The following is a 24,427-nucleotide window of genomic DNA, read 5'->3' on the forward strand; positions in this document are numbered from 1 at the left end:
TCTCAATAATTACATAATATTATAAACATAGACATTTAAACTCATGGGAAATAAGCCCTAATTCTTACAAAATTTCAGAAAATAAATAATAAAGAGAGAAACGAGAAATCTATATTATATATAAAGCAGCAGTTTCAACGGTAATATTTTCCCACCATTTTTTTGACAGTTTTCTTCCCAAAATTTTTGGAAAATTTGAAAGAACGTGTGTAGAGTTTTCATAAATCTATTTTTTTTCTTTTAATAAAGATGCAGCAACGAATTTCCATCTTCATAAATTTATCATTTCAACATCCCATAGCACACCAGAAAAGTATCTTATAAAAAAAACAAACGAGATTTAATTTAACATAAAAACCTTTTTTTGGATGTGCTTCTTATACGACAACAATAAGCTGTGCTGAAATAAGCACATTTAACTTTTGATTTTTATATCGAAGGAGAAGGAAGACGAACAGTCAAATACATGCAAAAAATCAGAAAAATAAGAACTTTACTCAAAGTGAAGGAACACTCGAGAAAGAAGAGCTTTCAATGAAGTGTTAGATGGTGTAGGCCTTCCCCATAAAAAATCTCTCCTCTTTAGGAGTCACGCACTCCTTTTTGCGGCGTATAAGGAGAAATTTCATTCACATGGCCACCCAAAATTCATGTTCACCGAATTTCGTTCTCTACACCTTCGTGAATTAATTGACCTTTTTCTTTCTTGCTCTTCTATGAAGCTTCCGAGAAGAAGAAGTAAGGAAAACCAAAAAATAGGGAGAAGAAATGTTGATGAGAAGGAAAAACAAATCAAAAAATTGGAAAAAGAAAATGCGCCTATTCAGACGAAGCGGCGTTACAGATGATAAAATGAAACTAGGGATCCTTGATTGCTTTCTATAAAATTATTGGGCTAATCAATTTGGGCCTTTGGACTATAAGGGAAGATAATTTTCTATTTTCAGTAATTAACAACTTATTCATGTTTTGTTCGGTTTGAATTATGCACATAGTTATTTTTTTTTTATCTTTCATCCTTGGATGTCTTGTAGAAATTTTTATTTTAAAAATTTGTATTTAAACAAAATGACCGGATAATTATGGTTTGAATATGCACTCAAAATAATATAGATGATTTTATACATTTTAGAATACTTATATGATAATACTCATTAACATTTATATTTGCTTTTGATTTTTGATTAATTTATATAATTATATACATTATCAATTAAAATCAATTGATATTTTAATTATTCAAAATATAAAATTAAAAATTTATATATTTTCATATTCAGGTTCTTGATTGAGTAATTGGTTTGATTTATTTTATTTTTAAATTTATCCATATTTACATAAATTTGATTATGCTCAATATATAATAATTTATTTAAAATGTAATTTATTTTTTATGCTCCCCGTGCATCGCACGGATGGGCGTACTAGTGGGTAAGTAATTTGAGAGCTGTGTGTGAAAAATAAATCTAAATGATTACAGAATACTAGTCCATAAAGTTGGACACTTTAACTCATGGGAATGAAACCCTAAGTTTGGAGAAAATAATAAAGAGAAAAGGGAGAAATAGGTTGGTGATTGGATCTCTATCAAGGAAGCAGGGCATCGAATTTTGACATCAAAGTGCTGTCGGCCGTCCGATTAATTAGGGTTTTGCGGTGGGCCCCACGTGGGCGAGATGGGATTGAGCTAATCGCACGGCTTACTTGTCGCTTGAAAGAGAATACAAACGAGTTTTTTAACTCCTTTTGAGAAAATCAGATCTCTCTCTCTCATGCCATATTTAAAACGACAACCTCTATTCTCGGACTTACCTCTCAAGCTTTGGGGCCGGATTTTCGCGAAATTTACCATCTACTGCCACTGCCAATTTTATCGTGAGACGATAATCTGGTAAATACGGAATTATTGGAGTTGAGTTGGACACACTTTTTCGAAACGCTATTATTAAATGATTCGATTATTCAAAAATAGTGGGAGGAGGTGTTGGTCTTGGGGTTAAGGGGTCACTTTCTTTTCTTTAATAATTTATTTATGTCTCCAATTTTCCTTTATTTTATTTTGCCCTTTTGGATTTCACATCCTTTGCCTCTCCTTCAAGTAATTCGATATGTATTATTGTACAATTAGATTGAAATGAGGCAAGGAATATGACTATCTGGTATATATCAAGATTTTGTTTGTGATTACGATTTAAAATGAAAATTGAAATAAATTTCATTTGTGAATGTAAATATAGAGTTTTTTTTCTTTCAAATTCGGATATATATATATATATATATATATATATATATATAGTTATTAATATTTTATTTTGTTTTTAAATAAGATTAATGGTAATTCCTCACTTTTTTTTCTCAACGATGGCTCGAACGCTAATCATATAATTGGAGGAAAAGCATTTAAAAATAGCAATAACCTACTATTTTGGCATATGTAACAAATAGAGCCGAGTTGTATACAAGAACATATTCTTCACACATGTGAAAGTGTAAGGAACTAACTTTGTAACTCATAAAGTAGAGGGGCTCAATTGAAAAGTATAAAAGTGCACTGATATAAATATGCTTTTATCCTTACATAAGACTCACAAAAACTCCTGTGAAACCGGTTTCATGGTGAAACCGATGATAAAACAATAAACATGAAGCATACTTGATCTATGAACATTTAGTAAAATTCACATAATACAATATTTATGAGAATGAGGAGACTTTTACAATTTTGCAAGTAAGATCGTTAAAAAGATTATCAAGGTAGAATCTAAATACAATATATAGAATACTAATATGATATAAATACAAATACAATCTTTCCATCTTTAACTCGTGAAATCATCTTATGCAAGTTCTATGTTATAAGAATTATTAATTTACTATTTATCTGCCGGATGGATTTGTATTGGCGTGAAGTGATGAAAATAATCATTATGAAAATGTAAGTATATTTTATACAAGATAAAAAAAATTGGGTGATATTGAGTGTATGAGTGAGACGGGTCGGGACAGGGCTAGGGCCCGGGTCGGGGTGGCCTGGACGTGGGTCACGGGTCGGTTGAAAAATACGGATAACTCAAAGTAATTATTGTTGTGATGAAAACTAATAATCTACATGAAGAAAGATAAGTTTTGTCAAACAATACTTTTTTCACGATAATTGTTATTTTTACTCATGAAAACTTGTACTTTTAGTTTACTAGTACTACCATTCGTGCGATGCACGACAGATACGAATGTCGGACATAATATTAAATAAATAAATATAAATATTAAATAAAATTAAAATATAAAAAATAGAAATTATTTTAAATAATCATGCATTTGCTAAATTTTCAAATATGTCATGCAATTTTATTTGTCATTGTGCTAAAGTCATTGTTATATTTTAATTATTAGCTCACACTTAATTTTACAATTTTGGATGAACAATTAAATAAAATAAAATTAATAAGAGCAAAATATTTTATTGTTAAAAGTCTATATATTTTTTAATATCCCAAATTTGTTTTTAAAAATAAAATAAGTACACATACAAATATATTTATGTTAAAAGTCCATATTTAAATAAGCTAATTAATTAAAAAAAATCAAAAATAGTAAAATTAGAATTAAAATTAATCAATAAAACTGTAAAACTTAATTTATGGTCAAATTTTGTTTTTGATTTAATCATTATATATACGCACTACTTTGCTATACTAAGCAATTAGTATTTACTTAATATTTTTATAATTCTATTTTAGCATATAAAATAAAGTTTCTTTTTAACTCCAATTAAAATATGTGTGGCCGTTTCACACACATTTCTCTCTACACGAAAAACCGCACCTCTTAACTACAAAAATACTACTACTATTAATATAATTAAAAAGTAAAATAGTGAATGCCCTATTACATTTTTCCCAATCCAACGCCGCTACAGTTTCTTCTTCTCCATTGCTTTCTTTTCTTTTCTTTTTGCGTCAAGGAGTGCAGCAGCAGCAGAGAGAATAAGAAAGATCTGGTAACCACTGCCCTAAATAAATTGTCATCCCCGCTCACTGGATTGTCGATCAAGAGGAGACGATCTAACGGCTGGAGGGAATTCCGTCGCCGGCGATGGAGCCGCCTTCGCTCAAGCCTCAAGGTTTCATCGTACGGATGTTGCGGTGCTTTCGGGAAGGGCAAGAAGACGCGTTTCGATTGAATTGAGGCGGTAGAATTTTAGGTGATTGAGCTATAGTTCTTTTTTTTCGTCCGTGTGTGTCATTTCCTCCTTTCTCCCTCGATCCCTCCGCCGCCTCACTACTTTTCTCGCTAGATCTCGTTTCTTCTCTGCTCTGATCTACCGGCTTTTTTGGAGAATCTTTCAGAGCACTACTCTCCCTCACTTCTCCTCTCAATCATATGCTGAACAGTGAAGATAAAACAAACCCTCCTTCCAAAATCCAGAGGTCCCCTTTCACTTCTTAATTTCCGGTAATTAGTCGACGTTGTCAATCAGCGTCATGGCCACCAACCCGCCGCCGACAGGAACACCGTTGTGACGTGACTCCCTTTCCCCTATACTCTCCCTTCCCTCTATTCTCTTCTTCTTTCACCCTAACCCTTTGATGAGCGACTGAAGAATGGCGGCTGAATCTGTCAGAATTCATGAGCGAACGGAGTGCGGTGTTACAGTGGAATCAGAGAAAGATGAGAAAAGGGTTGATGAAAAGGGTTTCTATTGGGGAATTTTTCGATTTTGAAATTTGTTAATGTGATTGGGGTAGATAACAGAAATTTGTTGATTTGTACACGAAGAGCAAAAGTTTTATAATGGCCAAATTGAGCGTATCGTAGGAGAGAGATAATATGATTAAATTGAAAGAACGTGGGAGAGAGAAACTGTTTAGATTTTGCCGGGAATTTGTAGCCGTTAAAACTCCTTCTTTATATATAATATAGATTTGGTTAAATAATTATTATCGTAAGAAAAAGTAAGCATTGATATAAAAAAAATTATATTACCTTTTTTCGTGACAATCTGTGCCACAATTCTCCAAATATGCATCCCGTGCCGCGGCCGCGATCGCAGCTTCACCAAACCAGCCCTCATACCCAAACTCGCGCCATACTCGCGCTGTCAGGTGCGGCCGCACCATGGGCCTTGATCGCGCCCATGCTCTATGCCGCATTGGTGCCCTAATATCCGCAATTGCGCCATTTCCATTAAATTCGATCTTATTGATGAAACCGATCACACACGATACCGACTCTCTATACAAACATGCGCGAAAAGGAGTATCGGGGGAGGAAATCCCATGGTTTGCTCGCATAAAAAAATCACAAGTATTTATTGCAGTTTCAATTTAGAGCCATAGACACAATAAATAATTATACAAAATAAGGATATAGATGGACCTCGCAGCAGAAGTAATTATGAAATATTTACGTACCTTACTATAATCCACATGTCAGATGTTCTTCTATAAACGATGCAATTATTTTTAGTCACGAAACACGGAACATTTGAACAACACACCCTAGCTAAAATCTAATGCAAAAAATTTCGAACCTTTTTGGTACCTTATATAGCGCTATTTTGAGTGACAATTAGTACACTTGCCCATGCAAAACACAAAAATCATTAAAACTAAGTGATATCTCTAATTCGTTATTGATTTAAATAGAGAGATGATAATCAACATTAGATTAAGAACTTGAAACATATATATCATCTCAATAAATCAGGAGGTTGATAGTTTGTGCTACTTGGAGTTATATGTTAGAAATTGACCGGGGACGACAATTATGATAACTAATTTACCGTTTTAGCCGTCTGGGAAAGGGCTAAAGCTAGGTGTGAGATTGCTCTAGATAAATAGTTCATATCAAGATTAATATTGATTTAGATTGAAATCCATTGATAATTCATTGATGTCTAGTCCCTAAATCACATATATCATTCCATTAATCCACATTTACTTGTTTGTTTTTAATTATCATTTTCATTGTTAAGTAACCTTAGACTAAGTGATAACTTAATTAGTCTAAATAGCCTTACTTCAACGATTTAGGATAATCACTAAAGTTTAATTACTAATCCCCGTGATATACGACCTTACTTCCACTATTGCAATTACACCATGCACTTGCGACGTAGTTAATATAAATAGAGAACATGCATACATGACGCTTTTTATGAAAAAACATCATGTATGAGCGTCTTTTTGTATATATGACGTATGAAAAAAAGGCGGCATGTATGCAGTGTCATGTATTAAATATTTCCTCCGTCCCATTATTGTTAGACTATTTCTTTTGGGCACGGATATTTAGAAGAATAAGATTGTAGTATAATTGTGTAAAAGTGTGTAAAGGTGTGTGGAGTCACATTGTTTGTAGTGAAATTATTACCAAACATAAATACAGACAAATATTAATGAGACACCCCAAAAAGAAAAACGGACCAACAATAATGGGACAGAGGGAGTACATGACACTTTTTGAAAAAACACAACATATATGAGAATTGTTTATTCATGATATACATGACACCTACTACAAGGCTTTGTATATGTGCATTAATTTTAACTTCATACATGACAATTATGTAAATTTTCATGCATGTATGTTTTTAAACATACCGTCATTAGTATTAATTTTGACATTTGGTATAGAACACTAAGTATATTTAAACAAATGTCAGCGTTAATTTAAATGATATACATGAAATTCGTGCATATGTCATTTATGTTACTAAATAAATTGTCATTAATTAATTATATTATTCTTGATTTGGTATAAAATATCTTAAGTATTTTTAAAACACACATCTGTTTGTAAGCTAACACGATCTTGCCAATGATGACACGGTCATGTTAGTAATTACGTGGTTCATGTAACCATGACACTGAATATGGTCATGGAATCAAGCCCTAATTAAAAGTGTTGGAGATGGGAGCTACGGTTACGAAATAGAAATGAGAAGAAGAAGAAGAAGAAGTGTCAAAAGAGGGATCTTGAAATTAGCTGTTGTAGCCTTGTTTGTCTAGAGTCTTGTTTGTTTAGTCGTTGTTAGATAATCTCATTTTTGCAGATTACTAATAAAAATATTTGAGTATTTATTTTTAGAAATATGTAAGGAGGTTGTGGTCCCATTTTTGAGAATTTAACCTAATTTGAGCTAAAAAAAAATACGGAGATATAAGAATAAGAATGTAGGCGCTCAGCTCCTATATTTCATCATCTCTCAATTTCCTCCCATTTCTATCTTCCTTATAATGTCATCAAGTTAACTACCGCATCTTTAATTCCATGTAAAATAAAGGAGTAAGACAATTTAAAAAATTTGATTATAAATTGAGGTAGTGGCTAAAAAGTAAAACCCCTTCTATTATTCATGTTTTGACTTGTTAATACATATCTTAACCCCTTCTATTACACACTTGTTAAAATATGTAAATTTTGATTATAAATTGAGGTAGTGGCTAGAAAGTAAATGGATCGGAAGGAGATAAATGCTCGACAAAACTTGTTAATACATATCTTAACCCCTAAACTTTGACTGTTGATGAACAGTTACAAGGGTATCGGAAGGACTACTATTTTTTTCGTTAAAAAAAAATAAAAAAAAATTGTGGGCCTTTCATCGACAGAGACGTGTGCGTGTGAGGAAAGAAAGAAGTCGGCCATAGCTAACAAAACTTTTCAAGTGAAAGAGACTCTCCTCTATACACAAGAGATCCACACTCAGAATTCACCATTTCTGAAGAAATGATCATTTTCAAATTTCAATCCAAAAATATTTTACTACTTTTTTAACAAAAATATTCTTGTTCATAATAATAATAATAATAATACTTTATATTTGTTCATTCCATTCCATTACTTTTCTATGAATACTAATTATAGAAATTCTATATTGATTTCATTCCATTCACATTATCATATTATTCTCAATTTCATTTTTCCCATCTAATTTTATTTATACGTATCAGTCATCATATTAGTGTGTTAGCGCAACTGTGAATGTTATAATAATAGCATATACTCCCTCCGTCCCACGAGTCTTGACACGTTTTCCTTTTTGGGCCGTTCCACGAATCTTGACACGTTTCCTTTTTTGGCAATAATTATTACCTTCTCTCTTACTTTATCACCTTTATTATATTCTCTCACCTACTTTATCACTTTTATTACCTTCTCTCTCCTACTTTATCAATTTTATACTTTATTAATTACATATTTAAAACACTAATCTACAACTCCTTAATTCTCGTGCCGAACCCAAACGTGTCAAGACTCGCGGGACGGAGGGAGTATAAAAATTATTAAAGTTTATTGTCTATATATAAATTACAAAACTTTTATCAAATTCTAATTTTGTATATTAATTTTAAAATTGAACATGGTAATTATTGAACTATTGATTTAATCTTTGCTACTGATCAGAATTCTGGTTAAAATTAATATGATTAATTAGCCGAATAATGGTAATTTGTTTAAAATAATTTACCGAAATTGATTGGTAAAAATCGAAAAACAAATTTTTTAATAATATTAATTACTAATTAACCTTCAAATTGAAAAAACACATAAATAAAACCGAACACATATACATAATACAATACACAGTATTGAGTGAATGCATACAATATGAGTGTCAGTATATTAGGACGTGTTATATTTGTTTTAGAAATATAAGAGCATTAGCAATGGGGTGACCTGATAACTGACCTCATATAGGGGGGATCACATTGGATCAGTGAGGCTGCAGTGGGATGACATGATAGCTGATCTGATACTTTTAGTTTTGATTATTGTATTTTTCATTTATTTTTAATTGCAGAAATTTAAATAACACAATTGACTTCAAATTAAACTTCATTAAATTTTAAAAATTCTAAAGATTACATTAAAAAAAAAACTAAAGACATAATTTAAAATTACTTAATTAAAAATTAAAAACATAAAATCATAAAGATCTCCAGCTTCTCTCATCCTAGCAATGATCTTCGCACAACGCTGCTTGTGGAGGGCGAGGATTTCTGGACTCATGTCGTCGGTCTTTATGAATAAAATCCGATCGTCGTGCATCTTCTGCTTGAGTTTGTTGGACTTGGCGACCTTGGTCATCATTTGTTTGATGTTATCGTCCGACCTGTTCATCCTTTCCACGTATTCGGGTGGAGGCCCGGAGCTTTGCGACGCCTTTCATTTCCACTTCGCCGCTCTCGCCGCCTTGTTTTCAATCGACCGGGAAGACGTGATCTCTTCGCCCGACGTCGAGGTAGTGAAGTCCCCCGTCTCTGACGTCTTCATCCTCTTGGAGGAATGGACGTCGCCCTCAAAGTACATGGACTTGAACCTTCGGTTGATCCGGAGCAGCCTCCATGCATTCCAGTAGTTGAAGTCGCCGCTAGTTGGACTCCTTGCTTGGAAGATGACTTGGGCCTTTTGTTGGAGCATGTTGTTCCGGCCACTCCGCGCAAACCTCCACCCAAACATTCTCCCAGAACTTCACTTCCTGGACCACTCGGGCAAAGTGTCCCTTTATTTGGCGGGGCTTCAAGCCGAGGCCGAGGACGGCGTTCACCCTCTCTAGAATTCGGCCCCAGTAGGCCTCGCCTTTTTGATCCACACCCCGGATGGAGTCGTTCGTCTCCTCCGCCCAAATACGGACAATAAGGTTCGTCTCCTGGGGGTGTATGTGTGTCGAATGGTCTTTCCCTCCTTAGGTTCTCTCTCCGGTGCCTTCTCCTTGAAGGCCATAACCTTCCACCGCCCACCTTTCTTTGGCTTCGACGCACTGTGGGCGGCGGCCGGTGAGACATCTCCTTCGCTTGGACGAGGCTCATCCTCCAAGTTAATACTGGCTAAATCGGGGTGGTACTCGTCGGAGAGGTCGGGTACCCAATTTGAATCGTACCAATTAGGATTGTGTGGATCCATTTTTTCTTTTTCTTTTTTTTGTGAGAGCAATAGAGAGAAGAAGAAGAATATGAGAAGTGAAGAAGAAGGAGAAGAAGAGGAGATTTTATAGAAGAGGAAAAAAAGAAAAAAAAATTAAAATCGGTCAATTGACCGAAAATTTGGAAAGAAAAAAAAAACAATCCAATCCAACGTCCAAATTTTTCAAAATTCGAATTTATTTATTATTTTAAAAAAAAATCAGCGTAAGCGCCGTTTCACCCATCGAGTCTGCCCTGTTCTATCGGGTCCGCCTCGTGTCACCTGAGGCTGCAGTGGGCAACTCGATGTCGGGGGGTGATTCGAGTTCCCCCTATCGGGTCCTCACTGTGGATGCTCTAAGATGTGTTATCTTTGATTATAAATTATCACAAAAAATGAGAGATATAAAAAAATCTCTCTTTAAATTCTTCATTTTCTACAAAAGAAAATTTTACCATTTTTCATTCCTTATTTTCACTCCAAAAAAGAATAATATTATCACATTCTTTGGAAAAATAAAGAATGGGAAAAGGTGAAACTTTTATTTGTAAAAAATCATGAGAAAAAGAAAATAAGTGTTTTAAAATGATAAATTTTACTCCCTTCGTTCATCAAATGAGTACATTTGGGGATGACACTGATTTTAAGAAATTGATTAAGTGTATGAGTGAAATAAATGTCTCGTTTTTACTATGAATGAGTTTTGTGAAAGTACACTTATAAGAAAAGTAATTATTAATTTGATGGATGAATCAAAAAGAAAATATGAATAATTATTTTATAGACGAAGGAATTAATATATTTTTTTAATGATAAATTTACATTAAAAAAGGAATACGATAAAAGTGAACACACGTTTATGCTGAAGTGTTTGGTACCAAATAAAGGAAAGGAAAAGACGAGACCTTTTTAACATGTGGACTGTGCAGTTTGATTCGTCATCACTTTCTTTTGGTTGTCCCATGATTTTACTTTTAAATAAAGCAGAGAGAGAGATGCTTCTGTTTTTACTTACACTAGTACATCCTCACGTGCGATGCACGAGCCACGATATATTTATTTATTTTTAAAATTTTAATTTATATAAATATATTACTCCCTCCGTCCCACTCTAATAGGTTCGTTTTCCTTTTTGAGATGTCTCACTCCGATAGGCTCGTTTTTCATTTTCAGTAAAGAAAATGTACTTAATTGGTGTAAACCACACCACTTACTCCTGAAAAGTAAGTTTCTTAATCTCCGTGCCCAAAAGAAGTGAGCATATTGGAGTGGGACGAATGGAGTATTATTTATGAGTTAAATTAATTAATAACAAAAAAATTCTGTTAATTTAAATATTAGTATTTGATAATTTATCAACTTAATGAGTAGGAGTATAAGTATTAAATTTGATGAGTATTGTATAATAATTAAATTTATTGATTATAAAGCATATAATTTAAGTGAATCTCATTTTGAGCAAATAACACTAAAACTATCAATAACAATATTAATAGACGTCATATAATAATTTTGGGCTCTTAAAAGTACGAACTGCATTATTATTAAAAGTTCATATTTAAATAGCCCAAAAATAATTACAAAAATAGAAAAAATACGAATAATATAAAAATAAAATATAACACCAAATATGTTTATACAAACAAATAAATAATTTTTACATATTATTAAATAAATCTATATTACATTTTAAATTCTAATTTTAAGATAAATAATTACTATATTTTTTTACAAATTCATATTGAAATTTTCTTCTCCTTAATTGCATTAAATTAAAATAATTATAATCAAACAATCATGGAAGTTTTTTTGCAAGAAAAAAAAAAGACATTTAATTGTTTTTTCACCAACAAACGAAAACAAAATAAAATAAAAATAAAATAACTCATCTTTTATAGTATTATATAAAGATGTATATACTTTATGTCAAATCTTAGAAAAAAATATTATAATGATATTTTTCTATTTTTCTAATATTATAAATATCTGAAGAAAGAAAGAGAGTAAAATAAAATGGTACAAACAAGTTCAAAGAAAGAAGAATATAACACAAACCTTGTATATTAAAGATTATACATAACACAAACTTAACAAATTTTGGTATTTTTTTAAAAAAATTTAAAATTTATATAGTTCAAAATATTATCTACTCTATCTCAAATTTGAGATAGTTCTTTGATATTTGACTATTATTTTCTATAAAATTAAAATTAATAAATATTTTTATAATATCGTCTCAACGTTTGTTGATAATAGTGCATCATATTTTTTAATTAAAAGTTTTTATTTACATATTTTTATGTTATGTTTGATAAAGTAATCCAACGAATAAATTTAATGTTTTATTTGTACTTTTTATCAAAAAAGAAGAGAACATGATAAATTTTGTGGAGAGAGATTAATATATAGATAATATAATAACGTGGAGTGAATAAGGAGAGAGGGGAAAAAATGAAATAATATAGAAAAAATAAGAGGAGAGAGAAATATAATCACTTTAAAATTTTAAATTATAATAACTTATTTATTTCAAATTCACATTTAATGCTTTTTATATCAAATTAAAAATCTTGTCATGATCTTTAATTTAAGATACATGTCGAATATATTTTCATAAATTAAATTTAAAGATTTTTAGAAAATCATCTAAATATGAAAAATAGGTTAGAAGAGAGAAAAAATTGGAATTGAGAAAAAATGGGTGAATGTATAAGAAAATGAGGAGAGAGAAAATGTGGGAAAAAGTGATGAGTAGTAGATGAAGCGTAATTTATCTCAGATTTATACTTTTCTCTCTCCTCTCACCCCACTCTCTTTTAATTTCTAAACTTTTATCCTTAATTGACATTATAATTGCAAAAATGTCATTAAATTGGCGGGAAGAAAACTGATGTTTTATATTATATATAGATTTGGATAATCTCTATTTGCATTTTTAATCTCGAGAAAACAAACAATTCAAAATATATTAGTATTTCAAATTCAATCTAAATTTTTAATCAAAAAAAAAATCAATCTAAATTTAAACAATAAAAAACCAAACTTAATTATTAAAATATTTTTCTTTTAATAATTGAATTAAAAATTCGAATTACACATAAAGAAAATAAGAAACTACTAATTGACCCTCCTTTAAAAGTGGGAAAAGGAACTCGATGGTTACTGACCTTTTTTAAATAATACTAGTATATTTTCACTGGATCAAATCAAACTTCGAATCTTTGTCTTATTTGAATGTTTTTTTTCCAGTTCAACTCATGTAGATATATCGATCTAAAAATAATAAAAACATTTATTCTAATTCATTTTTTAATTTTTAATTATTTTTACTAGTTTTTATAAAATTTCAGAAATAGTTTTGCCTTTCAGATCCTGAATTGTAAAGTACTTCCAGATTATATTAAATACACTTTGAACAAAAACTTTGTTACTCCTATGATAAAGTTTTTGACAAGTTGTAATTTTGATTAAAAATAATGAACTGCAACCTTAAACGTAACTCTCAAAATAAATGCATGCACAGGGATGGCGGCCGGGATTACAACTAAGTTGTAAGAGATTTACAAAAAGATTAACAAATAATAATATATTATTATTATTATTATTATTATTATTATTATTATTATTATTATTATTATTATTATTATAACCATTTTAATCTAAAATAAAAGGGCAAAAAGAATATAAGGTTGGCGGGAATGAGAATTGAAGATGGATTTGGGACTAGGGATGGCAGTGGATCTTGGACTCGGTCCAGATCCGTACGGATCTGGATCTCAATTTTTTGGACCCGACGGATCTGGATCTGGATCTCAGTTTTGAAAACGGATCTGGATCTGGATCTTGAAATTGTAGATCCGGATCCGGCCCAAATCCGACCCGTGGATCCGTTTTATTTTATATATATTTTTTGTATTTTATATTTAGTTTACTAATAATATTAACTAAATTAAAAATAATAAATAAATTATATTCAAAAGAATAAAAACTAAAAGTAATTAGGTAAAAGTATTTTGTGTTATATTTTTCATGATGGAAATTAGATATTGTTGATTTTGTGAAATTTTTTTAATTTAATTTAAAAATAGTAGATTCATGGATCTGGACCCGTGGACCCTCGGATCTGACGGATCTGGATCTGGATCCAAAATTTTTAGATCCACGGATCTGGATCTAGTATATGAAAACGGATATGGATCTGGTATTGGCCAGACCCGGTCCAGATCCGGCCCGTTGCCATCCCTATTTGGGACGCTCAAGTTTGAAGGCAGAATTCCAATGAAAACACAACACAAGCGAGAACATATATATATATATATATATATATATATATATATATATATATAGGGGCGCGCTCCAGTGAGACCCCCTATTTTTCGTGTGACATGAGTACAATAAATAAGACATATAATACTAATGAACAAAACGTATATCTAATGAACAATGCAGTATATACTGATGAAAAATAAAATTTAAAAAATTCGTAATGAATAAGACATGTATACTGATGAACATGGCTGTATATACTGATGAACAATGCAGTATATACTGATGAATAACAAAATTTAAAATATTCTGCTCCCTCCAGGATTCGAACCCTGCGAAAAAAAATCACCCTGCAGATACAATATCAGCCATAGGATTGATAAAATAAATATACCAGATCGTGCCCTAGATCTCACTAAAATTAGGGGGTCTCATTGGAGCGGCCCCCTATATATATATATATAGGGGTGGGCTACCGTGAGAGCACATCTTAAAATAAGAAATAAGAGCAATTTTTAATATATGAATTTTATGTAGAACATGTATGAATTCGTGGTATAAAGGTATGAATTGTGAAAAATAATTTTTTGCTATCTTTGGGATTCGAACTTAGGACCATAAATCAATCCAACAGGATTACGAATCTACCGTAGATCTTGATGATCTAATGACTGAAAATGATTCTATCACTCACATTATTATTATTATTATTATTATTATTATTATTATTATTATTATTATTATTATTATCATCATCATCATCGAATAAGGTTACGTTTCCTTTTCAATTCAAGAGACACATAATGTATAATGAGTAAGTATGCATACACTAGCTGTGGGGCATAGCCAGTAGTAAGACCGAGATTATAACAATTTTTTTTCTTCATCTATTGTCCAAATCATAAAAATGGGGATTGATTTTTAATCTCTATCACCGAAATTATAAAATAATTTTGCCCCTCCATTAATATTTCTGACTACACCAAATCACTTTTTAAAAAGGACAAGGATTCCAAAAAATAAAACCTTCTCACACACCCAGCCACTTTTAATCCTATCAATGTTTTTTATAGGTTGAAGCCATCATTACACATAAATTTTCTAGTAATATATAATTTAGCTTTAAATGTATCAAACCGCACTATTATCACTGAAAAGATAAAAGACAAATCATACTAAAAAAACTTAATTTGTATGATAGGTATGAAATATCAGTAAGATTTGAACTTGAAACATGTTGGTCACAAGCACCCTAAAATCCTAAACATTAAAACCCTAAACTCCAAACAATGATGGAGCCATAGGTACAGCAGCTTGAAAGGAGCTGAAATAATATTTTTTAAAAATATATTTAAATAAAAATTATAAGGTTAACTTTGATTAGAAAATGATTGGGGGTGCTTGAGCTCACCTTAACTCCACCCCGACTATCTTAATTTGACGAAACGATGTTAACGATGTCCAAATCTGATCGAAGTGGATCGCCTAATTATTTAAGTCGAAAAGCAATCCAGTAATTAAGAATGTTGCAATTTTGGATTTTAATGAATTGAGTTGAGTGCTTCGGACAGCTGAGGTGCAATGATGTCACGAATAATTATGTAAAGACATAAATGTTGGCCCTCACTCGACTTTTATTTTGGAACCATTTCGTTGCTCATACAATAAATATGACATACCAACTACCAACTATCCAAAGATCTCCTCACAATTTTCTGCATATACATTTACATGGTTTTCAATGTGTCACCGATATTTTGCCCCTTATTTATTGACTTACGTATAAATGTTCCAAAATATAGATGAAATACTTTTTTAAAAACAATACATTATATAAAGATACCTAAGGATATCAGTAGAACGATATAATCTAATCGGGCTCGGATATTTTTAGTTAGGGTCAATCGTGCTGAATTTTTCCGAGCTCAAAAATTTTAGACTAGCTAATCGGACTAGAAAATTTATAAAAAAAATAATTAAAAAATAGCATGTATAAATTTCCTTAACACGCATGTGTTGTGTTGTGTTGTGTTGTCATCTAGATTTACTATCAGAGTGTGGACCACAACAAATGTAAAACCAGACTATCTGCCCAGCATTTGTGAGTTTGGTCGAGCGGTTCGATGGGAATGAAATGGTGATTCCTACCTTTATTCCATTCTCTTGCTCGGTAAGATCTTTATGTAGGAATCATCATTCCATTTGAAATTATCATTCCTACATCTATGAGAATGGTCATTCCTTTCATATACCATGGTATTAGTCATTCCATTCCATTTTTAAACCATCTAAATTTAAGTTTTGACATGTATATTTGGGAATGAGATTCAGTGTACCACACTTTATATCCCACTTTGTGTTTCATTTTCAATTTCGTTTAATTTCTTATATATATTTTCTTCAATTTCAACTTTATATGCTTTAGTTTAATTTTGTGATTATTAATTAGGGTTTATTCTATCAATCTAGGTTATATAATTATTTTTTATCATTTAATTTCACTTTTATTAGCTAATAATAGGTTGATAAATTCAAAGTCATGGTATATATTTTTTTAAAAAATTATTTTTTTGAAATAAAAATTAAATATAAGTCATAGTATTATAATAAATCTAATTTTTATAAAAAAATATTTTTAAAATAATAAATATAAGCATGGGACACATAAGATTATGGGACACTGGATCTCATCCAGTATATTTGTATAAAACATGCATCATCATCATCATCATTATTATTATTATTATTATTATTATTATTATTCTAAAATATAAAAAATATTTTTTCAATAAAAAATATATATATTTTTAAAATAAAATATTATCAACTTTAAATAAGCAATAGTCTAATATATATATTACATCCACAAAATTACATTTTAATTTAAATTTTTGCAAATGTTCTTCATGAAATACATCAATAAACTATTATCTACTCAATTATATTTATATTTTTTATACTTTTAAAGTGATGTAAACGGTAATTTAATAAAATAAAATAATTTCATTTAATTCCTAAACTTTATTTCTAGCTACCAATCATATGAATTGATTTTTTTTAGAATTATATATCATAGAAATTAAATTAAACAAAGAATGATCCTTTGGTATTCCTAGTGCATACCAAGCACAGGAATCACCTAAGGTTTGTCATTCATTTCCCACACTCATTGCATTCCTACTTCCATTCCATTCCATCATACCAATCACCTCCTTAACGTTTTGAGTTAGAGTTCATTGTTACGCGGTATTTAAATTTTTTTATTTAAAATTGTTAATCTATAAAGAAAAATATAGGGCTTTGATATGGATGTTAATAAACAAATACTTTTTTTAAAGATATATTTATCCAAAAATAGGAGAGAGATATTTTTTTTGAGGGGAATAGGAGAGAGATATTGTTCTGCCACATAAGAATGGGTTAAAAAAGTCAAATTATTATGCGACAGGAGAATGTTTGAATCACAATATAAAGACTTGAATTTAAATATAATGCTCTGAGTTATTAATTTCTCCATTTATTTTTTGGTAAAAACCTATTATATATTTCTTTTAGGTTACGCTCTCTTTAATTATAAATTTATCATAAGAAAAAGATGGATAAAAAAGATGGGAAAATATTACCTTCTCCATCTTTTTTATCTCATGTTTTTTTTAAGGTGGAAAACATATGTAGTTTATCACGTATCCGAAAGAAAATATTATCACATCAAGCCCCCATGATAATATTATCATGAATTGAAGTGAAAAAAAAAAAAAATGATTGCCCAAATTTTTTCCATCTTGCCCGGGAAAAAGTATAATTCCTACAAAATACTCCATATATTATGGAAAAAATGCCCGAGAACACACCCTTTTAGTTGTAGTGGTTTAATTGATTATTAATTTGAATAAGGTCTACTTTGTAGTTGTTTGGTTAAATTGCCCCACCATTCTATAGTGTAGCTCCGCCCCTGATAGGAGACTTTTGGTTCGAGTGATAAAACATCTTGGTAAAACAATCTAATTTAATCAAATATTTTGTTACCATAATTCGACATGCGATAGATAACTCGATCAACCTATACTCAGATGATTTAATTGAATAATTATTTATCATATCAAAATTAAAATAATTATTTAATCATCATTCAATCTTATTTTATCCTATCAATATTATCGATTTTATCTACCAAATCATAGGGTCTCGTAGCAAACATCAGCAATGGTTGTATGAATTTAATAGTAGTTTAAGCTTGCAGTGCCACATGGAGGGCTGACTTATGCATACAGTGGGAATCTGATTCCTAAAAGTTACAGTCTACATAAGGACACAAACACATATGCATGTACCATTGAAAGGAAAGAAAAGAAAAAAAGAAGAAGAAGAAGAAATGGTATTTGATGTATTCTACTAAAAAAAGTGAAAGAGTTGAAACCTTTTCCACATGCACCTATTTATAATTCGTAGATGCAATATATTGACAATGATATTTGACCTATATATATCTTTCCAGCTGCCTCGACAAACCAATCACATTGACTTTTACAAACAGCCAACATAGGATCGGAGTATTAATTACCTGCTATCTTATATATGATGAAATTCATTGGGAGATAATCGATTTCTTATCACCACCCTTGTAAAACTATATCATACGTCGGAATTTTTTATTTTTTATTTTAGACTTGGGGGAGTAGGGGAGGGAGAGCGCAGTGGGGTTCGAACTCGGAACCTCACTATTCACATATAAGAGGTTGCACTGCTTGGTGTCCCAAAAAAAAATCGTTTTTCTCAATATAAATGATATTATTAATATTTAGAGGGAGAGAGAGAGAGAGAGTTGTACCTGATTGAGAAAACAAAATCTCACAGTGATCGTTGTTTTGCTAGAGATATCAGGAGAGAATTAAAGGAGGAGCGGTTAATACGAGAGTACTTGAAAATTGAAATCATTGTTTTTAAATCTAGATATTAGACATCGAATTCTTAAGTAATTGAGTTAATTGAGTAATATTCGAAGAAATTATGAACCTAATTAATAAAAACTATACAAATTAAAACTTATGTACAATCGGATGTATCGTACAATCGGGTTGACTCACACTCAAACTCTGACCCGTATCTTGATCAAAACAAGTATTCTGATCCAAATTGTGTAAATGATATTATTCGATTATTAAAAATTCAAGTACCTATAATTGATATTATTCGGTTATATAAATGACACTGTAAGATTTTAAAATGTTATAGTGTCATTTTCAATCTTATAGTGTCATTTAAAATATTATAATATCATTTACAATCTTATAGTGTCAATTAAAGGAAGTGTTATTTATATTTCTAAATAGTGTCAATTATACACAATGTTTTTTATATTTCTAAATAGTGTCAATTATACACAGTGACATTTACAGTATTATAGTGTTATTTATATAAAATAATAGTGTCAATTACAGACAGTGTCATTATATAATCGAATAGTGTCATTTACACGATTTTTATCAGGATTCGGGTTTGGATCCGGATGTGGGTCAGGATCTGGGTGCAGGTCAACCCAGTTGTACGGTACACCCGGTTGTACCCAAGACCACCTCTAAAAACTAAATCAAAAATTTAAAATATGTACATTGTATCAATTCAATGAAATAGGTATTTCCGTCGGCGAGAGGTAGTCATTGTAAGCCAGCAGTAGACTCACGAGATTCGATAATTTGGAAATCTCCTTAGGGTAACTACCGTTGAATAATTCATGTGAAGATTCAGAGTGATCAGCTCGTCCAATTCGCCGATGGCGGGAGGGATATCTCGGACGAAGTTGTTGCCGCTGAGGTCGAGGTATCGCAACTGTTTCAGCCGGCCGAATTCCATAAGAATTTTCCCTTAGAACAGATTCTGTGACAAGTCTAGATACCAAAAATTTGAGCAATTCAAAATTGTTTTCGAAAAATCTTCGAATAAATTATTGTGGGAAAGATTGAGAACGGTTAGATTCGGGAGGAAGGAAATGGATTCTGGAACGGTGCCATTGAGATCGTAGCCATCGAGAATGATTCTGATGATGTTGTCGCTGTAGCACTGGATTTCCGGCCAGGCTCAGGGAGATGAGCTGGAGAAGCTGATGGTGAAGACATGGGCCCCATTCTCGAATTAAAAAAAATGAAAGCTAACGGACGCCTTAACATCGTTAGAGGCTTGGGTTTAATTGCACCATTTTTTTGGAATATGGGAAGGTATTCGATCCAAGGTCGAGAATGGGGGGTATACGCTCTAGAGGTATATATATATATATGAGAAAGTTCAATGGAGAACCATATATATTCAAAGAACATAGACCAAATTTAATGCGTTGATCTTATCTAATCTAACGGTCAGCGTTCGTTCGTTTAACGTTCAACAGTAATTTGTATTGAACGTATCCAGGGTTCGAACCCCAAAAACCTCAAATGTTCAATAAAATTACTAATATGTTCAATCCGCATTACTAATATGTTCAATGGTTCTCCATTCTCTATTTATTTGCAATTCTCTATGAAACTTAATCATATATATATTCAGATGGTATTTTATACTTATTTGTACTATATTTATTTCAATTTATAATGTAAAAGTATTGTCTTACAAGCTCGAAAACCATGAAAACATGCCAAAAGGATACTTAATTAGATATATAAATCCTCGAGTGTCTACGTGAGCCGTGAGCGCTACATATGTTGGATAAGGTAGGAAATCATATTCATAAAAATTTGATTGGTCATGGATATGTACCAATTATTTTGTCCAAAGTTATAGAAAATTATTTTGGAAAATTTTCAGATTTGGAGAAATCAATAACGAGTTTCACTCAAAAACAAAATACAAATAAAAAAATGACGAGTTAGGACTAATAGATGATGTATATGTCACTTTTTTTTTAGAATTAAAAGAGGATATCTAATATAATTTAATAAGTAATTCGTATGTAGGCAGAATCTCTGCACCACACAAAGGTGGAAAAACAACCATGCACAGGCAAAATCACTATCCACACAAAGGTGAGAACGTTACCCACACAAAAATGAGAAAACTACCCGCACGCAAGCAAAAACTGAACTAAAGAGCTCTCACGTACGAGATATATCACTTGCCAAATCGCTTTTCGGATTTAGTTGACCAATATAAGATGTCGAGAAAATATTTTGTGGAAATATTTCTAAAAAAAGGTCAGGAAACAAAGCGCGGTGTACACAAATTCTTTAGTTTAGGGTTGTGATGAAAGTTAGCGGAAAATTTCCCAAATAAAACCGACGGAGAAAATGGTAAGAATAGTTTAGATATATACTTGAGGAAAAAAAACCTATTGCAGAAGAAAAATAATAAGCGAAGATTGTAATGTAGTTCAATACTTTCTTGTGGCAACCACAATAAAGAAAATAATGCATCAACAGCATAAAAAATAGAAACAAACAAACAAATCAATCACAGCTTATCTCATTGTTTTATTTTGTTTGTCGTTATTATGGGCTGCATCATAATTATCTAAACATACACAATCCTTTATTTACAGTTATCTTCGATTCGATCACTTTTTATGTATGTGTCGTCGAAGAAGATTAAAATTATAACAGTAAATAAATCAGTGATATACATGCTGATTTAAGAATGAAATTTAGTAAGAATCTCATATATTTGGGGAGAATCGAAAATACATGCATAAAAATATAAAAATGTCATTTTCATTTTATCCTTCTACTATTTATATATATACTCTTTCCTCCGTTCATAAAAAGTGTTATTTTTCGCTATTTTAGTCAATTTATAGTAAGTGTGATGTTTTTATTTTAATACTCATATTTTTATATCTTCAACTTTATTCGCACTTAATATTAATAAAAAAAATTATTTAACAAATTATCTAATAAATTAACTTGAATAGATCTATTTTTCGATTTGATATACAGTATATCTCTCCAGTGTTTATTAAAATATGTAGCCTAAAATTGCATGACATATTTGATGTACCGATAGAGAAAAAAAAAACATTGAAAACAATAATGAGAAACGTGTCGCGAGTTGGAGGTGATATTAGCAGGGTGAGGTGACACGTGGTAGTTATAAATGGTGGTCGTAAACATGCTTATTGCATAATTAGGGTGCATTCTATTTGGTTGTAAATTTATCATGGAAAATAGAAGGATAAACAAAATTTAACCCTTTAAATCATTCCTTTATTTTCCCACATTTCCTACTTGACCTCTACTCATTCCTCATTTACACTACAAAGGAGGGATAACATTATCATACCATTTTTGAAGGGATAATATTATCCCTCCTTTGTAGTGTAAATGAGAAATGAGTAAGGGTCATGTAGGAAATGTAGAAAAAGAAATGAATGATTTAAAGGGTGAAATTTTATTTACCCCTTATTTTTTTATAATAAATTTACAATAAAAGATAACGACCTCAGTGGACAAAATAAGTCGGAATCAAATGATAAGATTCTTATACAAAATAGAGGTTTCAAATATTTGGTCAATTCTGCCTGCTATATAAATGCATTTCCACACATACACATAAAATAAATAATGGATGAGAGAGATGAGATGAGATGAGATGAGATGAGATCACGGGACGAGTTATTGTTGAGAGAGAGAGGAGTTAATGTTAATGAAGAATTGTAGATGATGATAGTGGGAGGGAGGAGACAAATATAGTTGTCAGTGTCAGAGTTAGCGCTTTCAATTATTAATATAAAAATGAAGAAAAGGAAAAGAGAGGGATTTAGGGAAAGTGGTATTTCGATTACGCCATTAATGCATCGTGTGGTCCCCCCACTCCAAACCAAACCCGCTTCTGCCTCACGTGCCCTTTCTATTTTCTTTTCTCTTATTCTTTCTCTAAACTATTTTTACCAACCTAACTTTATCAATTATTACTTCCTCAGTCCTATAAAGCTTGAGCAATTTTTTTCGGCACAAATTTTAAAAGAATAATATTTTATATATTAAGTGTAGTAGATAAAAAATAAGTAAATAAAGAAAAAAAAGTTATATAAAGAAAATGTTCAAATTTTACTAAATAACTCCAAAAAAAAAAAAAAACTACTCAATCTTCACTGAATGAATGGAATATTTTGTTCGAGGAACCAATTTATCAACTTTTGATTCCAAACGTCTCTCAATAATTTCCCTCTTAAATTAAGCATAAATGATTGGAATTCGCTATGTACATAATCAAATTTGACGGCGGTTATTAATTTAATTTCTCAAGAATTAAATTGTAGTATAAATGTATAATAATCTTTTCATCTTTAAAAAATAATTTAAGAAATAGTGATACTTCCTTCATTTACGAAATGAATATTCATTTGTGAACGACATTAATTTTAAAAAATATATTGAATATAGTGTAAATTGAATAAGGGCCCCACCTTTTTGAATGTATATTATGTATTAATTAAAGAGTTTTGTGGGATACACTTGCCAAAAAAAATACTTATTTTATGGACGGACGAAAAAGGAAATATGGATACCCATTTCGTCGACGGAGGAAGTATTAATTTTAACAAAAATAATTGAGTGCTGTGAGTGAAAAAATGATTTCATTGTAGAGCTATAGTAAATAATATTCTATTAATTATATGTGAGTAGAGAAATGAGCCCACCATGTATAAAATAAGTAAATAGATTGATATATTAATAGTAATATAATGTGAATAGTGTCTATAAATAGAAAGGAACTATTCGTTACATATATAAGAATTGGATAAAGTGAAAATGCATCTTATTATCCTAAGAAATGAGATGACTTATTGACCATGAGATCATTATATCTACAGCTTAAATCTAATATCTATGAAAAAATATATGTAACAAACAAAGTTAATAAAAATCTACAAACAATCAATTATAACGCGTGAATAATCGTATCAAATTGATATAGTAAAAATCTACAAACAATCAATTATTACGTGTGTATGTGTGTATATATGGAAGATATCATATAATACTCATTCCCTTATATAGTACTCTCTTCATCCCACAAGAGTGTGCATTACTTTTGGTGTCACAGGTTTTAATAAAATGTTAGATGAGTATATTGAGAGATAAAAAAGTGATTGTCATATATGGATCTGATTGATTGTTGGATTATAAAGGTACTTTAATTACACTTTACACCTACTTTCCTTTCAATTTTTTTACGCTAGTAATTAAAGTACGTTGCATAATATATACTCCCTCCGTCCACAATTCAGTGTCCCATTTGGGTGTGGGCACGGAACTTAAGAAAA

The 24,427-nt window shown here is 30.8% G+C and overlaps 1 protein-coding gene across 1 annotated transcript in view; it reads left to right on the plus strand.

Annotated features, from left to right (window-relative positions):
- The window catches only part of LOC131007757 (uncharacterized), a 143,762-nt gene that overhangs the window by 102,297 nt on the left and 17,038 nt on the right, over nt 1-24,427 (plus strand). The window lies entirely within an intron of this gene.

Source organism: Salvia miltiorrhiza, chromosome 2 (genome assembly GCF_028751815.1).
Source record: "Salvia miltiorrhiza cultivar Shanhuang (shh) chromosome 2, IMPLAD_Smil_shh, whole genome shotgun sequence".
NCBI classification, from domain to species: Eukaryota; Viridiplantae; Streptophyta; class Magnoliopsida; order Lamiales; family Lamiaceae; genus Salvia; species Salvia miltiorrhiza.